This window comes from Saccostrea echinata, unplaced genomic scaffold (assembly GCF_033153115.1).
Source record: "Saccostrea echinata isolate AGI-Se365-2 ecotype Australia unplaced genomic scaffold, CSIRO_AGI_Sech_v1 ptg000001l, whole genome shotgun sequence".
Lineage (NCBI taxonomy): Eukaryota > Metazoa > Mollusca > Bivalvia > Ostreida > Ostreidae > Saccostrea > Saccostrea echinata.
Window position 1 is genome coordinate 27714988 of NW_026889750.1, and position 19975 is coordinate 27734962.

Sequence of the window (19975 nt, forward strand, 5' to 3'; positions counted from 1 at the left end):
ATGAGTCATTTATAGTCTTTTTATGCATAAAATTAGTTGATTAATAATTGTCTTACAAATGAATCATAATTCACATGCATCGGCAAATACAGGGTTAAATATTTCCGGGGGGGGGGGGGTTAAAATGAAAACACAAACTTTAAGTTTTTGTTGTTAACAAATTTTAATAGATAATTTTCTTTTTAAAGAAAATTATTGCTTTTTTCGGTGTTCGCCCGATGCACCCCTTAAAGATATATTGGAATCTTCTTTACACATCAGACACTCTTCTTACGACTGTGATCAAGGTCATTTACAACAGGGATCACGGGGTCCGCGTGCCGTGAACTGAAAACTTGTTCTGCTACATGGCTAAGATGTCACCCGACAATAATGAATGATTTTTAATTCGTGAAACTAAATGGTTTTATTCGTATTTAATGGGTACAAATAATTATACGTGCCCGTGGATTTTATTTCTTAAATTTATCCGATTGTCTGTAAACAATGAATTAATTTGCCAGTGTATTCGTGAATTAAAAATATAAAGAAATAAATCCTGAATAATTATATATTAGTTGTTTTATAAATCACGCAGTTCTAGAGCATAATTTTTAGATTTTTGGACATTGGACATGTATACATGTATATTGAATGTATTGTTAAGAGCCGCGACTATTGATTACATTTTTTGTCTAGACGGAGTTTGAAATCAAGGATTTTACAAGGTGTCGGGTATATTGTTTTTATTTGATAAACACAATGCCTCAAAAGAGGACTAAAGAATTATAAAACCTATCCCCCGGCTTCTCTACCATACTAAATTTTAATGAGAAATCAAAGTTTAATTCTATAGTGAAACGATATATTTACCATTCTTAACAAAGTGCTTTTAATGAATTACATCTATCTGGTCCCGCTTTTTTTTTTCTTAGAACGGGCAATTGTTTCTATAATATTTTTTTTCTCCTAATGATATACTTCTGAAAAAAGTGCCCGTTATATTTAGCCATATACAGAAGTAAGATCTCGGTAATCTAACCACCCCCCCCCCCCTTTCATGCACAATGTTCTTGTTTGATGCAGTGTACATATTACCTTTGCAAATTATAAACAGAACCTAATTTAATCAAATGAGAGTATTTATTTACTAAATCAAAAAAAAAAAAAAAAAAAAAAAAAAAAAAAATCAATCAATCAATAATTAAATAAAAGAAAAAAAATCAATCCGTTTACAAAAATCATACGCAATTTAATCAATTATTTTTTTTTCATGGGTTTATTTGTTAGTAATTAAACGACTGTTTAATATCAAACTATAATTGTAAACACATTAAATGCTGTAAAAGATTATGAATTACGAATATATATTTTTTTTTCAGTGCGTAATTTTGAGTCTAGTGGAAAAGGTTTGTACATGGACGATGATAGGCATTTCACCGGGCCGGTGACACTCAATGACAACTATCAATTAATTACAACTTAATATTGAGTATTTTATCTGTTAATACAGTACTTGTGTAGCGAGTTCTAATCTTAACTTAATCTAAATAATTGTAATTCTTAACTAATCTTTGATTAATCCGTAATAATTAAAATAAAATCCGAGAGATTCCGAATAGAAAATCCAGATCGAGGCCAAAGCGTGCGAGAATCGTGTACAAAGCGTGTGAGAAACGTGTACAAAGCGTTTCGTGCAGGCTTTCGTGTAAACCGTGCAGCCTTTCGTGCAAAGCGTTTCGTGGAAACCGTGTAGCGTTTCGTGTAAATCGTGCAGCGTTTCGTGCAAACCGTGTAGCGAGCGTGTACCGTTAGTGCAGCGTGCGTGTGGGGTAGTAGCACGTTTCAGGGTCTGTAGAACCAAAGTGCACAGTTGACAATATATTATATTTATGACACAAAATCATGTAGTCTTACTTGGACAATTGATAGTAAAATTATAAAACTACTCACAGCAACAATAAAGCATTTGCTCTTTCGTGCAATAACTTTTTATATTTCACCAGAATTTCCTCTGTAATATCTAATATATGACCCAATGGAGTTGGATGCACTGATTTTGTCATGGGACTCATTGTTGTCATTAAGGGGGGTCCTTTGGACCCATGATAACCATTTTCAAAATGAATCACTGGTTCATGGGTCTGGGACTAAAAGTTTATGAGGGCATACTATCTTAATATCACCCACCCATTATCGTCTGATCAGCATGATCAGTACTATTAAGCAGGAAAACAAATATTTGAAGAGACATACTGTAAAAATAATTTTGTAACATCTCGGAAAACATGTAATTTTGGAAGTAGATTGACAAATAAGTATATAATTTTTTTTGGTGGATAACAGTTGATTAGGGTAGGTGGTCACTGGTGTGATTTTGACCCATTATCTGATTATTTTTCATACTTAAGTTTTGTTCGAGTATATGTCAGTGTTTGTTATGCTACAACGTATTCTGGGTAATTTTCTCTATGGAATACCTTTTTACAAGATTTCTTCTTTTTTTTAGAATTATTTACTGAATTTGCGAAATACATGTGTTCGACTTACAAGATACATGTGTTGGGTTATTGCTAGTTAGAACAATCTAACTGTGTCTCGGAACAAGCCCTCGATCACCACAGTTTATATGTCCCATATACTAGCAATGTAGCATATTGGAAAGGATCCGCTCAGAAATGATTTTGAAGAATAAAAAAAAATTGCACTGAAAATAACTATCAAATTAATCATAACAAACCTTTTTGAGATTTTATATGCCTTTTAACCTAAAAAGTAATCCATATAAATAAGAAAATTCAACTCATTTTCTCAACCTTTTTTCCTCACTTCAAATTTACACGCCATGTTGAATTCGGAACTCTCTGGATTGTTCATAGAAAATGCAGTCAGTTCGAGTTATCGAACTTGCTTATTTTGCTACATTGCCAATACACGGAACGAATTCTATCGTTAAACCAGGTCCGTAGGACAATATCATTTTAATGATTAGAATGTTCTATCTAGGTTATTGAGATCACAGCAACAATGTATAAACAAAATTAAAATTGAAAGTATAATTCGCATCATCTCTTTTAAAAAAAGAAAATTCATATTATTTTGTAAAACCAAAAAATATTGGTTTAAATATACTGACAATAAAAAAAGAGACAATAATTCTCAAGTTATGAATAACTTTAAAACATTGAGTGCACCTACAAGCACAGATCCCATGATTTGTAATATAATGCACACACAGGCATGTAAACTGAAGTAAATCAAACATATAGATTTTCACTGATTAGCTAATATACATGTAGAACTAGTTTGAAACTAAATACTCGTACAAATACAAAAGAAAAAAATAATTATTTTCCAAACAAATAAAATGAAGAAATTAAAAGTTTTTGATTTTATTTTGATTTAAAAATTATCAAAGAATATTTAAGTCGAACTTCATGAAAAAGAAAAGCTGAAACCAAAATATTTGTGTCAATTTAAATCTCATGCTTGATAAATTTTGGAAATACTGACAGATACACCCTTGTATAACACATATACATGACTAAAATTGTAAATTTTAAGAGACTTTGGATATGCATGGTGTCAAACTTTGTCTCATTTCAATATAAAATGAAAAAAATTACAACCAATTAAAAATATTGTGATCTGTATTGTAGCATAAATATTGTTATACCTATTACCTAATATAGTATATTTATTTAGATATAGAATAGTAGACGAAAGTGTATTATCCCAGCCCTTTATACTTGCAGTGCAGTATAAAACAGTTCAATTATATAATAATGAAGTCAAGAGAATATGGACATGATTATAAATATGTAAATTAATAGATTTTGTTTTCATTTTTGCAGGTGTGTCTGATGGAATTTGTCATTTCATTAATAAATCATGCTGATAAAGATGCAAACTTAGCAATTGTGCCTAAAAAGTGACAGCTTTGACAAGGAAATCTATCCATATATAACAGTTACTGGTACTGTCTGAATGCAGTGAAAGGATCCAGATGAACAGATGAAGAGAATAATTACAATGTACATCAATTACTTGGATGAAGAGAATCTGCAACATGGGGTAAGGTATATTTGCTGCTTTATTAGTTATAAACTGTAAATAAATTGTTAGCAGAAAATAGACACAAAAGCTTTAATTAAAGGAAATCAGGGGTAAATACTAACTTTTAAAGCATGCAGATACTCAGTGATAGTATCATAAAACCAAAAGAACTTCAGTGACTTTGAATTCCTGATAGCCCTAGCTGTTAATGAACTAGCTGCCCATTACAGCCTTTGGCTGCTTATGGAGTCATGACTTGATTGTTGGGGGAGGGAGGGGGGTAGGAAATGAATTCCCAGTGGAGATGGGTATGAAGGTCAAAAATAGGGCCACAAAGAACCAGGTTATGGTGAGGCAGACTTGCCTCCTTACATTTTATTGTAATTATTTAACCCTTCACTCTTTATGAGTGAAATAATTCTCGAATGGGACATAAAACAACACTCAATCAATCGGTCACACTTCACTCACTGTTCACAGCACTTGTTGCTCTGTACTGGGCACTACTGGCTCACTTAAGCAGTAGGAGTGAAACGGTTCACCGCGGTATCGATTCACCGCGGTATTTTTTCTCGGTTCGATACACGGTACAAAATCTCTATTTTCGCTTCGGTTCGTTTTTCGGTCGGGATCATCATTCAGTCGGGTTTGGCATAAGGTATAAGCATGCTTCTCAGTATAATTAGTTAAAAAACGTAAATTTTTGTGGACTTACAGTTTGTAAAATAATTTTTAACAGTCAAATCAATTAAATTGATTTCTTCTATCCATTTTGCACATAAATTATTTGACCAGATCAAGTAAAAGGAAGCATAAAACATGTAAAACAACAGTTGAATTTGTTTCCTTCTATCAAAATGTATCGTATCGAAAATAACCGAACCGAGACCAAATTTTACGATACGTATCGAACCGTGAAGAAGGCATATCGTTTCACCCCTATTAAGCAGGTTAAGTTCAGTTTGGTGTTTACTAGTCATTCCAATGATAAATAAGTCACAGGGATCGACATTGACGGTTGTCCGATTGCCTGGGACAAGTAAATTCTCAGTTCGGGCAAGTGAATCTTGCGATGTACTTGTCTGATTGGGCAAGTGATTTTTTTTTCATAGAAATGTACAAATTAATTTAGTTTACATTAATTTATATAAAAAAAGAAATAAATTGAAGACTTGATTTCCGCCAGGTACCTGACTGACAATGTTTTTGCATTCGGAATTCCTTGTCAGCATTTTTGGATTATACCTTTCATTTGAAAATCGGGTTCGTTATTCCGTTTTTCCCTGGTAAATATGCTGTTCGTCTATTCACTGTCTAACATCTTTCTTAACTTCTTATCTGGACATTAGATTATTTATTTACTCAAAGAATATAAGTACAGTGTAACACGATGTATCCTGATCAAGGTGTGTTACGTAGCAACTATCTTCCTTCAGCGTTGTTTCACAGTTATCTCAGAAAATCACAATTCACAAAAGAATCCTACCAAAAAAAATTCTAAAAATATGAATTTTATTTATTAAACGGAGGGTTATTGCTACATGTATATGGCAGTGTGTGTTAACAGGTTGAATTTACAAGGACAGTGGTATACATTTATGTACAAAGGCAGCATTTAAATTTTTTCAGGTACCTCACCTTGCCAAATTGAAGGTAGTGTATTTGGTCGCATTTTTTCTTGTCATAACATTTACAGTAATAAAAAAATTCTTCTGAAGTTCTTTCCTTATTTTGGGCAACCAAGTTTTGAGTTCGGACAAGTCAAAGTTTGAGATCACTTGCCTGAAGGGCAAGAAAATCTGAAAGTTAATGTCTATCCCTGTAAGAACATTTTTTGTGAGTCGACTGCACAGCAGTGCAACACCTAGGGATCAATTTGCCTGGCATCTGTCTGTCTGTCCATCTGTCACACCTTATATCTCGAGAATTGTAAGAGGTTTAATTGTTTTTGATATTTGGTTAATATTTTGCTTGGCACTGTGATTTTTTTTAAATACCATGGTTGCCAATCTTGTGACCCTTGAACTTACCTTTGACCTTCTTATAAAAAAGTTAGTGCCAATATTCAGCATATTTTTGATAATTTAAAAGAGTTAAGTCTATGCTATTTAGCATGTGCACAATTTGTCATAAATTATAATGAAAAATACCAGCATTACAGTTCACTTGACCTTGACCTTTGTTTTACTTTTCAAAAAATACTTTGAATGGTTAATTTAACTAAAATGTTTTGATTTTCTAGAAGTAGTGTTTTGATAATTAGCATTGATGAGCTCATGACACTCTACTTTGAAACTTTTTGATATCCAGTTATCACACAAACTAAAACTTAAATCCTATCAAAACAAATCGGGACCAGTATACCACAATGGGTGGTAATGTAGACTGATGACAATTGCACTATAGCAGCCTGAAATCTCTTTAGAAAGAACTGTTGAAAAGATTGTTGACCATTATATGGTGACGTCTCTATTTTAGTGAAAAATTCTTAAACAGGATGTAAAACGACATACAATTAAACAATCAATCCAACTACTGAGTGAGCTTTCTAGCTTGTGAACTACCAATTATGTCCAATTGGAAGTAATATTTGAATGTTTTAAAATGTGATTGTACATTGCAGGAAAGAATGTTCCTGTAGAAAAGTCAAAGAATGTATACATGTGAGATTCTGAAGTAGCCGTACATGATGAGTAGGAATTTGAAGTGAATTATGGGAAAAGGTATGTAATCCATTAGTTTGCTTTAAAGTTGGTGATTTTTAATCTGAACACACTGTGTAAAAGGAATTTTTCCGCCATATTCCTTTATTCACGCTATATTGTAGGGTCACTATATAAGCCACTCACTTAGTCACTGTTCAGTGTAATCTGTTGTCACCTGTCTGTATAGACAGACTGACGTATGCAACAAAGCTCTCGGTAGCGACAAAAAATTACTGTGTACTTCTTTCACGGCAGAAGAGAAAGATGCCAATGAAACTTACAACAGTTGCACAGGTCAGTGCAGTATACAAACATACACAAGTACATGCAACTGCAATAAAATAAATAAACAAAGGCAATGCAAGATAACCAGCATGAGCATGTGTCACCATTCCACTCCGATACCTGTGACAATAAAGCAGTCAGGTGTAACAAATGCGAACAGTATACCCCGGTGCTGATATAGTAGATGATATATAATCGAATATGGTGTATGCCTATATATGAGATGTGTTCAGCTTTAATTGTCATGATTGTTTTTCTTTGACAATATGTACCATAGGTCATAGTCATTTATGGTATATACAGTGGCGCCATGTTTATCCGAACACTTCACCTTCCAGATGCTATTTTTCGGGAATAGATTTTTCCATGTCATTCTGTCTCATTAATCCAGAAAAATGTGTTCCGCATCCAGACGGTCGATTTCTACTACAAAATGTAATAGTTCATTGAAAAATGACTCGTTTATCCGGACGGTAATTTTTCAAGAAATGACTTTTTAGCTCACCTGAGCTGAAAGCTCAAGTGAGCTTTTCTGATCACATTTTGTCCGGCGTCCGTCTGTCTGTCCGTCTGTCTGTCCGTCTGTCTGTAAACTTTTCACATTTTCGACTTCTTCTCAAGAACCACTGGGCCAATTTCAACCAAACTTGCCACAAAGTATCCTTGGGTAAAGGGGATTCAAGTTTGTTCAAATGAAGGGTCATGCCCTCTTCCAAGGGGAGATAATTAGGAATTAGTGAAAAAATAATGGCATCATTTAAAAATCTTCTTCTCAAGAACCATAGGGCCAGGAAAGATGAAACTCATGTGGAAGCATCCTTAGGTAGTGTAGATTCAAGTTTGTTCAAATCATGAGCCCCGGGGGTAGAGCGGGGCCACAATGGAGGATCAAAGTTTTACATAGAAATGTATAGGAAAAATCTTTAAAAATCTTCTTCTCAAGAACAGCAAAGCCATGATGAGTCATATTTATATGGAAGCATCCTCCAGTAGTGTAGATTCAAGTTTGTTCAAACCATGACCCCCGGGGGTAGGGCGGGGCCACAATGGAGGATCAAAGTTTTACATAGAAATATATAGGAAAAATCTTTAAAAATCTTCTTCTCAAGAACAGCAAAGCCATGATGAGTCATATTTATATGGAAGCATCCTCAGGTAGTGCAGATTCAAGTTTGTTCAAATCATGACCCCCGGGGGTAGGGCGGGGCCACAATGGAAGATCAAAGTTTTACATAGAAATATATAGGAAAAATCTTTAAAAATCTTCTTCTCAAGAACAGCAAAGTCTTGATGAGTCATATTTATATGGAAGCATCCTCAGGTAGTGCAGATTCAAGTTTGTTCAAACCATGACCCCCGGGGGTAGGGCGGGGCCACAATGGAGGATCAAAGTTTTACATAGAAATATATAGGAAAAATCTTTAAAAATCTTCTTCTCAAGAACAGCAAAGCCATGATGAGTCATATTTATATGGAAGCATCCTCAAGTAGTGTAGATTCAAGTTTGTTCAAACCATGACCCCCGGGGGTAGGGCGGGGCCACAAGTGAGGATCAAAGTTTTACATTGAAATATAAAGGAAAATAACTTCTTCTGAAGAACTGCAAACCATGATTAGTCATTTTGATATGGAAGCATCCTCAGGTAGTGTAGATTCAATTTTGTTCAAATGGTGACCCCCAGGGGTAGGGTGGGGCCCAATCGGGGATGGAAAGTTTACATAAGAACATATAGAAAAAATATTTCTTCTCAAGAACAGAAAAGTTATGTTTAATCATATTGATATGGAAGCATCTTCAGGTAGTGTAGATTCAAGTTTGTTCAAATGATGACCCCTGGGATAGGGAGGAGCCACAATGGGGGATCAAATTTTAACAAAGGAATATATGGGAAATTTTTTTTTAAAATCTTCTCAAGTACTACAAAGCCATTTGTTATATTGACATGGAAGCATCATCAGGTAGTTTAAAATTCAAGCCAATGTGCTCAGGTGAGCGATGTGGCCCATGGGCCTCTTGTTCACACTTATCTTCAGGGGTTGAAATTTTCCTGGAAATCCCACTAGCCCAGGGGCTACTGATCAGGAAAAAATTACTAGCCCAAACTAACTAGCCCAACAATTTTTTTATGCAAAATGAAAACAAAAAGTTAAAGTTTTGAATGTTTTGGTGACAGAAACAAATTAAACTAGTTCTCAGTCAAAAGAAACCAGTCTTCATAGTAAAATGAAAGTAAACTGACGAGAATTTTTTTTTTCTGTTCTGCTAGTCCGACAGACTATCATTACATTTAAATAAGCTAGCCCCAGTCTTAAAATAACTAGCCCCGGGGCGTCGGGCTACCGTATATTTCAACCCCTGATCTTGCAGTAGTGTTAATTGTAGTGAAAACATTTGCCATGCATTCAGTTTGAAGGCGATACCTGTGACCTACAAACAATAGCATCTAAAATTAGCATGTATTTACCCCAATTAAATTACACGTCTAATATGAAGCTCGAAGAATTTAGCTTACACCAGTACACTGTGCATTAATTAAATAAGAAACAGTTCAAAATTAATCAATATTATTTTTAACAAACTTAAGCCAAAGAGGCGTCCGGATCAACAAGGCGCCACTGTATATATTATATAATACATGCATATAAATGTACTTGCTATTAACAGTGAGTACAATAAAAATTTTCCCATTAAGTATATTAATTTTTTTCTATGTGGTTTACTTTATGCCCAATTATCAGCAGTTTCCTTAATGGCCATATTTAAGTATAAGAACTAGGTTGCTATAGCAGACAAAAGGTAAATATAAAAATCTTAAGTGCAAGGTACTTTATCACTCATTGAATGTTAATTAGGGCCTGCATGAAATGTTAAAGCTATATAGGATTCACATTGTCCATCTTTATGTCTTTCAGCCAGCAATTAACACTTCAGATGTGACACAATAAACAAGTTTTAATTTATGCAGTGTAATACTATACAGGGTATTAATGCATACAGTAAATGAGATCATTAGAATGGTGTATTTATATACTATATACTTGATATCAACTATTTTTCTCAGTGGTCTACTTTATGCCCGATTATAAGTGGTCTCCTCAATGGCCATATTTAAGTATAACATATGTATAAGTACAGGTTGCTATGGCAGACAAAGGTAAATATAAAAATCTAAGTGCAAGGTACTTTATCACTGATGGAATGTTAATTAGGGCCTGCATGAAATGATAAAGCTCTATAGGATTCACATATTGTCCATCTTTATGTCTTTCAGTCCAGCAACACTTCAGTTGTGACACAATAAATAAGTTTTAATTTGATATGCAGCATAATATAATACAGGGTATTGATGCATATAGTGAATAAGATCATTAGAATGGTATATTTATATACAGTATATACTTGATATCAAGGGTTAATTCAATTTACTCAATTTTTCTCACTGGTCTACTTTATGCCTAATTATAAGTGGTCTCCTCAATGGCCATATTTAAGTACATGTATAAGTACAGGTTACCATTGAAGACAAAAGGCATATACAAAACTCTAAAGACCATGATACTTTGATACTGATTGAATGATGATCTGGACCCTTGGAAAGCACTTACTCTTAGTCTTATTTAAATGACAATGTGTGGTTTTGATATAAGTTAACTGAATTACCTAGGTAACCATGGTAACATATTTCTATCTGTTTTTGTATGTTTTTGCATGAGCAAGGTCTTGGGTCATGCATAAACTTTTCACATTTTTCAACTTCTTCTCAAGAACTACTGGACCAGTTTAAATCAAACTTGTCACAAAGTATCTTTAAAATAAGGATGGCAATGATTAACTGGTTTATTAACTATTGAGAAAGATCATAACCAGTTGAAATTTTCATAACCAGTTTTGTAACCAGTTACAATTTACATGCTAACCACTTAGTAGATAGTAGGGATGGCAATCGAATACAGAATTGCAAATCGGTTAACCGCAAAACGTTCCGACCGATTAACCGGTTAATCGTATCAAACTATACAATGTCATTTTCTTGACTTTTTTCAAGTAGCTCTATTCCTATGCACAAGAAGTCTTAAAAAAAGATGTTAGAGGTCAAAATCATTCTGTTTGTCTTTAGTCTTGATCATTAAACTACGCGCATATTTTTTTCAATAGACAAGAAAAAATTCAGAAAACCATGAACCGTGCCTGAGATATTGTGGATAATTTTCCAGAGCGGATGTCACACAAGTTCATTCTTCATTATCACCATAATCAAAACTAAGTCTAAAATGTATCACTTAATTTACAATGTTTGTATTATAATTTAATGTGATAGATAACTGCAAAAGATACACACACACCAATTCACGGTGCTCAACGGTGATTATTATCATTAAAGAATTAGAGGACAGTCGGGGTAACGACATGATGTTTTAACAGTAATTAACATATCTTAGACTGACCAATTACCCCGCAATTGTAATCTGGAGCGCCATAATGACCTCCCAATCAGCCTAAATAAATAAATGAAAACGCTAAATTAAACGTTTAGGTAGGAATTTCTATTTTTAAAATGAATTTTAGTACATTGCCTTCAGTTTTACATATTATAATATTTTTTCGACTAATCGATTGCAGATTTTCTAACTGATTGCCATCGTTCCAACCGAGTAATCGGTTAACCAGTTAGAAATTGCCATCCCTAGTAGATAGTTTTTGTCAATGAGTATTTGTATTTACTTTTTTAATAATATTTTCATTTTTTGAAATAAAACTTGTAACATGTTTCAAACTGAAATGTGACAATCAAGCAGTTACCATATCTTGCCGAATGTAATATGCATTGGTTTAAATATGCACCCCCTTTTTCAGCCTATAACTTGGGGAAAATTGCAGCTCGGTTGTAAAGATTATTTGCTACAAAATCTTATTTCCTACAGAGCACAAGTTATTTAAACATTAAGATTTTAACAGACTTGAAATTTCTTTGACAATAACTTAAAGATAAGTCACTTGACATATGATAAGCATTTGATATGTTGTAATCAACACACACCCAAAGCTTAAAAAAATGAAGAACGAAGGTTATAAATCGACTTCTCAAATATGAAACAGGGAGGGCTCTCAATTGTCTATAATTGGGGCCATTCAGGGGCCCCACTCCCAATTCAAAAAAGGTACCTTTTTTCCCAATAATGTGTTAATTTTCCCAATAGTCATTTCGCCCAAAAACTAAAGAATAATAGCTGGATATATACCGGTAATAACTTAACTTGCTATTCATATTCCTCTGTTTTATAAAACAAATTTAGTTGATAGCGAAGACCGGAAACCCAATATATATGATTTTAAAGTACATATAATGGTTATTCCTGACCAAAATTTCCTAAAAGGTCTTTATTTTCCCAATCTTTACAGCCCGGCCCCATTCCCAAAAAGCAGTGTTAGAGCCCTGTGAAAATGAAAACAATTATATGTACAGCAAATAAGAAGTGCCCTATCTTGTAAAAAAATGTGATTGGAATAGATAGACCATTTCTTTATCCAGGTGAATATCATTACCGCTACATTTTCAAAATGGTAATTATTTACCGCTACATACTCATTACCGCTGCAAAAAATGTACACATTACCACTACATTTAAAAGTTTACATTACGAATACATTGCCTCTTTCATTAGCCAATGGATTATGCATGTACAGATTGATACAAAGTACATGTACAACATATCCAAGCATAAGACCTTTTTCCTTTGCTCACCATGGGAGACAAAAGTACGGCTTGACAGGGTGGCTTTTTCCCACTTTTTTATTAGTCCCCTACCGGTGAAACCAAAGGGAATTATAGGTTTCCTCTGAGTCTGTCCATCTGTCTGTCTGTCCCTCTTTCAGTCTGTCCCATTTGTTTTCTGCACTTTTTTCTAAACGCTTGCAGATATTGAGCTGAGTTTTGGTATGTAAGTGTATCTTGATGAGTTACAGTTCAAGTTTGCATTTTGTTATGCTTCTGAATCAATGATTTTTAATGGAATTGTGGCAATTCAATTTTTAGTGGGAACCAGATTACACTTGCCGGTAGGGGACTAGTATTCCTAATGCAATACTCTTAGAATGCTTGTTTAATCTTAATTATAGTAGGTATTTAAGTATGCAAGTACAATACTGTACATATAAATGCTTGTTCAAAATAAAGTTTTTCTCGTAATTTCGGCCCAATGCAACAGAAACTAAAAATTCAAGAACCTATTGGTAATTAATCTGATGTTTTTTTTAAATAGATTGATCGAAAGTACATGCAATATAATTCGTACTATATAAAGGTACAGTGTTTAATTGATTTGTTACAAAAAAGAGCAATGACCATATCACCAATGCTTATGTAGTGGTAAATATTTTTAATATATAATAAGTTCCACATTTTTTTTTCACAGTGAAATGGTAAAAAAGAAACTGCTAGTGCTACTGTGCAGACTACCATCAATCAACATGATCAACAAAATCAAGTAATCCTTTTGAGTAAGTGACCTGTAGTATTATCTGTTTTCACCTATGCCAATATGAAAAGGATGAAAGTTATTATACTCAATACACAAGTTTGGAGATTATAGCTCTCCAACAAGAGAAACACAAAAAGTAGCCATATCAGCATGAAAGTGGCAGAGATTGTTGATAAAGTATACACAATCATGCATAATTAAATGTCAGAATGATGGATTAATTAGGGCCTTTTAAAATGTTTTTAATATTAAAGAAAAATTATTATACATGCATATTATGTCAAGCAATGATGATTTTGGTGATCATATTGAGCTATACTTTAGTAATACAGGTTTTTGGATGCTTGAGTCTCTGATTGACAATATATATGTAGTTTTTGGAGACCTAATCTGTCAGAATTCCCATGGGTACCAATTGCAACCTGTTATTAGGCTAGCAGACCTCTTTTTATATTCATATGAAGCAGAATTTATTCAAAATCTTACACATGAGAAGACATGGAAGAAGAAAACACTTGCTGTGGTCTTGAACTCGACATTGAGATATATCGATGATGAATTATCAATTAACAATAGTTATTTCCATTCATATATCAACTCTATATATACCCCAGTGAGCTTGAAATAAAAGATACCACAGAGTCTGACACATCTGTTTCATGTTTGGATATTATTTATTTCCATCCCTAATTAAAATTTTATAAATTGATTATGTACATGTAATATTAAATGCATGGAAAGTAATGTTCTAAGTCTTGGAAAGTAATGTTCTAAGTGTTTCCTTACTGCTTACTGCTCTTAAGGATTTTCATGGTATATCAGATTCTCGTTTATTATCCTTTTCTAAGTGTTACTTTTCTCTAAGCAGTAAACAGTTTTGTCCTGACGTAATAATCTCTCTCGGGTGTTTTCATAATAGGTAATATATTCTCTATGCACTTCCGTTGCATTTACCTAAGGATTTTTTCAACGCACTGACTGCAATGCTGTTTAAGGATTAATTGTGGGATTCTTACGAGAAGCAGAGCCAATCCGATAGTATGAACTAAGACAGAAATATAGAGAGACAGTGTGAACTGACATTTTAGGTTAAAATAAAATAAAAACATGTTTTTAAACCCAGAAAGACCAGTGGGGGTACAACGTAAACAAACCGGAGTGGCATTGTGTGGAACGATTATTTTGGGGTTTTCACGATTTTTTCCTATTATACACATGATGAATAAGTGCAATAAATATAATTTGTGAAAAAAATGTCCAACAAGTCCCGGGGTTGAATATCGGGGGGGGGGGGGGGGTCCTGTCCACAAGTACCTGTGGATTTGTTTACGTACACACAGACACCTGCTTGGAATGCATTTTCAGCACAATATCGTAAAATGCTTAGGGTTATAGGGGAAAAAAAATAAGGGACTTAATTTTTAATTTATACCAATCAAATAACAATTAAAATACAGACTATACTTAAATACTTATAAATAAAGCTTATATGTAAACTGAATTTTCCAAGAAAATTAAAAGTTGTATCCTACTTTTGTTTTTGAAATAATACGAATATTTTAACTTTCTAAACTTTTTCTTTGGGATAGTTGTGCTGTGAAAATAAGAGATACATCCGCAGTTTTGGGGTAGCGTTTTATCCATAGGAGCTGTATTTTTCTCGAGATTTTCCCCCCGAAGGATCACTTCTAGGTAAATATATGCGTTGACCTATAGGGCCGATATTGGTTTCATTCTTTAGAAAAAGCTTATCGATATCCGTTCCGGTCGCTGACTTTAGGCCACATGCGTGTAGTTTCTTGTTTCTCATGTATCATTTTAGTTCTAGTCAACTGTGTGTTCATATGACCCTACATTGGTATTTACATATACATCCTTTGTATGTTCTAGGTAAATATATGTGTTGACCTATAGGGCCGATATTGGTTTCATTCTTTAGAAAACGCTTATCGATATCCGTTCCGGTCGCTGACTTTAGGCCACATGCGTGTAGTTTCTTGTTTCTCATGTATCATTTTAGTTCTAGTCAACTGTGTGTTCATATGACCCTACATTGGTATTTACATATACATCCTTTGTATGAGGGTCCTTACTTGATGCCTGGGTAATGGCAACAGGAGGTAAAACCTTAACTGACCTTACCACGTTCTTTTCTAATCTGTAAACCTTCCTCCTGCATTTTTGACATAACATGTCGCCAATGCACTCAATTTTCCCGAGGAATGAACTGCATCTACTCTGCATAGCGCAGTATCTCTCCCACTGGCACAACACTACTACTAACTAGTGATGTTCTTGAAAGACAAACACAGCAATTTTTGCTCGTCATGATTTTTTTTTTTCGTGACACCTGCAGTATCGAGTAACACAAAGTGAATCATTCTTGTCCTCGAACAAAGTTTGCTTACACTGAGGTATACAGTTCTGGTTGATTGCGTTTAGTTAAAGAGAATTTATAAACTGCATTTCCATTAATGTCTTTCATATCAACAGCAAACACACATTTAAAGAAGAAAGTGGAAGTAAAATGCAAAAGCCTGTATAAAAAATTAAAATTCATGTTTACACAGGTGTAAAATTTGAAAAAAAAAATAAAAGTGTGCCAACAGGTGGATTCGAACCAGGACATAAAAAAAGGTCCATTCTAAGAATCTGCGGTCTATTTCTCTGCGCTATAATGACTATGAAAATGCACTCCATAAATGTAATCCAGTATGATAGAACTAGGTTTTTCGCATTTTTTGAAGGTTTTTCACGAATTTCGACCCTAAGGCAGGGGTGCCCCTAAAAAAATCTTGATTTAAATCATTCTTTAGATCAAAATCTATCAAAATTTCATTATTTAATTTAGGGGCAGGCCTGCCCTGAAGGACTTCTATGCCAAAATTCACGTAAAAATTAGTGCTTTAACGGACAAAATACTGTTTTGACCAACTTTGGAGGTTAATTTCAAAGTTGCAAATAAAAAAAATTACGTTTAAAATGCAAATTTGAAAAATTTAGACAAATATACAATAGAAAACAACTAAAGAACATTGATTTTTAAATGTGACTTTTTCCGGAAAATAGTTCTTTCCTATAGGTCAAATCTTTTGTTATAAGGAATACATCCTTTGGGGGTGTGTCTATTACAAGACTACGGCCTTTACACGTGACAATATGGTACTTCGTCAATATATCTAAATGTTAAAGGCGACAGCATGTATTTTCTTCTTCTCATGTATAAGATTTTAAATAAATTCTGCTTTGTATGAATACAAAAATAGGTTTGCTAATAATGGAGCACGATTGGTACCTATGGAAATTCCAAGAGATTTTTGGAAGACCTTGTCTCTAAAAACCACATAGATATTGTCAATCAGAAACTCAAGAATCTTTTTAATATCAACTTCAGAGTACTTGTGTGTACAATCAGTGTTTTTTACAAATAATTTTGCAATGACAAGATAAGTTAATTTTTGAGTTCCACTTTTAATGAAAAAGCAGCTGTCAATAAACAAATCTCTCATCCATACAAAAAACAAAAAAGCATACCAAGGGTGATAATCTCAAAATTTAAGCATTGATCTGTTCGAAATAATTTTTTTTTATTGACATACGTTTAAGGATAAACAACAATACTTGATATCGCGATTACTGAAATTAGCGGAACTCTTTCACAGAGGTAGGACACATCTGTTGGATGGGGGCAGTGTACTATTGAATGCAATGCATGATCGATCATTGTGGAATTTATAAGGACTGATAAGAAAGAAATCCTAGAGAAATATCTTGCTAAACATGCGCTGAACCAGCCTAATAAATTTTTGAGAGGAGCTAGTCCTATATGTTACATTTTTTACGATACTTTTTACTAAGCGGACTTTTCTTATTAAATTCTAAATGAAAATCGTTACTTTTGAAAGTTGATAAAATACTCTAAACTTTCCTTATTTGACAATCTACTATTTGGAGTTCAACTCTTGGCAATACATTGTAGTTTGGGCATAATGATTGTTTGAATCATTCCATTGTCACCACTGTAATGTTATGCCCCAGAAATCTTGTGAGATTTAGAGCTTCCTCGACTCCCATGCTAAAGAGCGGTTGTAAGTTAGATAACTGCGAGATACTCGCAATACTGGTACTTTTAATTCAATTCACATGTGCTCACCTTTGAAATGCATTCACAATTCTTTATAAAGTTGGTGACATTATGTATGAAAATATCATAAAGTCTAGTTACATGTTTAAACTATGCTTGTGGTATGCATTTTTTTTCTTGAACAGTAAAGGAAGGGATGAGAGAGTTCATTGAGTGCCATAAACTTTCATTTATATGTTATTTTTTAGAGATGGAGTACTACACAAGCACAATGTTTTAAAGAAAGAAAAGTCAATGGAATGAAAGCCAAAGAAAAGGTGAAATGAATTGTCACTCATTATATTTTAAATTTAATGTGGACATGGTCATTATTTTAGTTATGTCATAACCTTCTTATCAATTTTAAGCGGTGCAGACAGATGCATTTCTTATTGCTTTGAATAGAATAAATTATCAAAAAAGTTTGTATATGTTTTTTGATATTGAATTAAAATTAAAAAAAACAAACAAATTATCAATTACTGCAGTTTTGAATTTCAGTACACTAGAAATTTTTCTGCCCTGCCATGAATATGGCTGGGGCATATAGAGTTTGTCATGTCCGTCTTCCGTCCTTCCAACCTTCTGTCAGTCCTTCAATTCCGCTTTGCTTTTAGCTCAGTTCAAAACTAAGTTTCAAAGAAATTATTCAAGGTATTTTTATCAATCTTCATATGCTGATACATATTGATGAGAGGTATTCAATTTCATCAACATTTTTTTTACCTTGACCTTTCCTTTAACTTTGACCTCACTTTTCTTAAATTAGTGTTTAGCTCAGTTTTAAAGAAACCATTCAAGATAGTGTAATCAAACTTCATATGCTGATACATATTGAATCAACATTTTTTTACCTTGACCTTTCCTTTGACCTTGACCGTACTTATCTTAAATAAGTGTTTAGCTCAGTTTTAAAGAAACCATTCAGGATAGCGTAATGAAACTTCATTTGCTGATACATACTGATGAGAGCTATTCAACTGCATCAACATTTTTTGATCTTGATCTTTCCTTTAACCTTCACCTCACTTTTCCTAAATTAGTGTCAAACTTCATATGCTGATACAGACTGATGTAAGGTACTCGACTGTATCAACATTTTTGACCTTGACATTTCATTTGACCTTGACTTCATTTTTCTTGAAATAGTGATTAGCTCAGTGTTAAATAAACAGTTTCCATTCAAAATATTTTTATCAAACTTATTTTGCTTATGCGTATTAGTGAGAACTATTCAACTGCATCAAAAATGTATGACCTTGAACTTTCCTGTGACCTGGACCTCACTTTTCTTAAATTTGCATTTTGCTTAGTTTTAAAGAAACCATTAAAGATAATTTTATGTGAGCTTATGCACTGAACAGAATTTGGTGAGAATTTATCATCTGTATCCAACTTTTTCGATTTCAATGTTAAAAAAACTATTTTAAGATATTTTCATCAAATTTCATACACTAAAAATATTTTTGTGTCGCATAACTAATATGCCCACATGGTGCAGTGGTTAAAGCTCTAGAGTTGCGGAGTAAGGAGTTGATCCTTATGTCGCTGGTTCGAATCCCACTGTGGGACGTGGAGACCGTATAAACCGAGGTCCCATGTCACAGTAGGTGCTGGCACGAAAAAGATCCCTCACTGCTTAATGGCCCTTAGTGCCGAGTATAGGTCAAAATTTGCAGCTCTCCACTGGCAAGTGGTGGCGTCTCCATATGAGTGAAAAATTCTCGAGAGGGATGTTAAACAATAAACAAGCAAATAAAAAATTAATATACCCTCAGCGGGGCATTCATGTCCTATGGACATATTTCTAGTTTTGCCCTCTTGTACGTTTGTACATGGATATACTTTTTATTTTTGCTCTGTAAACAACAAAAACATTATATAATATGATCAAAATTATATACTAGGAATGTATTGTGAAAGATGCATTTCAGCTGACAAATGTAGCATCTTTAAGCCAGCTTTTTAAATTTTTTTCTGAATGACTTTCAGGTACTTCTTTTATATTTGCAACTCATTTATAGGGATGTATTAGTATAGTAGCCTGTCTGCCAACACCTTGTAGATGAGATTCTAGCACAAATTGTGTGAAATGGTTCTCTTAATTGACATGAGAAGGTCACCATTTTTTATCAAGATAAAAACTACTTGTATGTCTTGTAATAACATTATTTAATATATCCCTTTCATAGCACACATGTTCCTTTCAAAGAGAAGAAAACATTTATAATTTTTCAAGGTCAATAATCTCATGGTTGAAATGCAAACTGTACTATTTGAAATAGGTGGTATAGGTATTTCAGAGTCTGTATTACATCTTGCCAGTTTATTGTTCGAGGGAATATTC

At 33.5% G+C, this 19975-nt stretch overlaps 1 protein-coding gene and 1 long non-coding RNA gene across 3 annotated transcripts in view; both read left to right on the top strand.

Annotated features, from left to right (window-relative positions):
* The window catches only part of LOC133188546 (dual 3',5'-cyclic-AMP and -GMP phosphodiesterase 11A-like), a 279036-nt gene that overhangs the window by 225467 nt on the left and 33594 nt on the right, over positions 1-19975 (top strand). The gene's annotated exons all lie outside the window — the stretch shown is intronic.
* Positions 3845-18086, top strand: LOC133173056 (uncharacterized). 2 transcript variants are annotated; one of them, XR_009718990.1, is made up of 4 exons: positions 3845-4053; positions 6659-6758; positions 13440-13524; positions 17838-18086. It is a non-coding gene; the product is annotated as an uncharacterized LOC133173056 (long non-coding RNA). The 2 variants fall into 2 exon arrangements; XR_009718993.1 differs by lacking the exon at positions 3845-4053 and adding an exon at positions 5370-5441.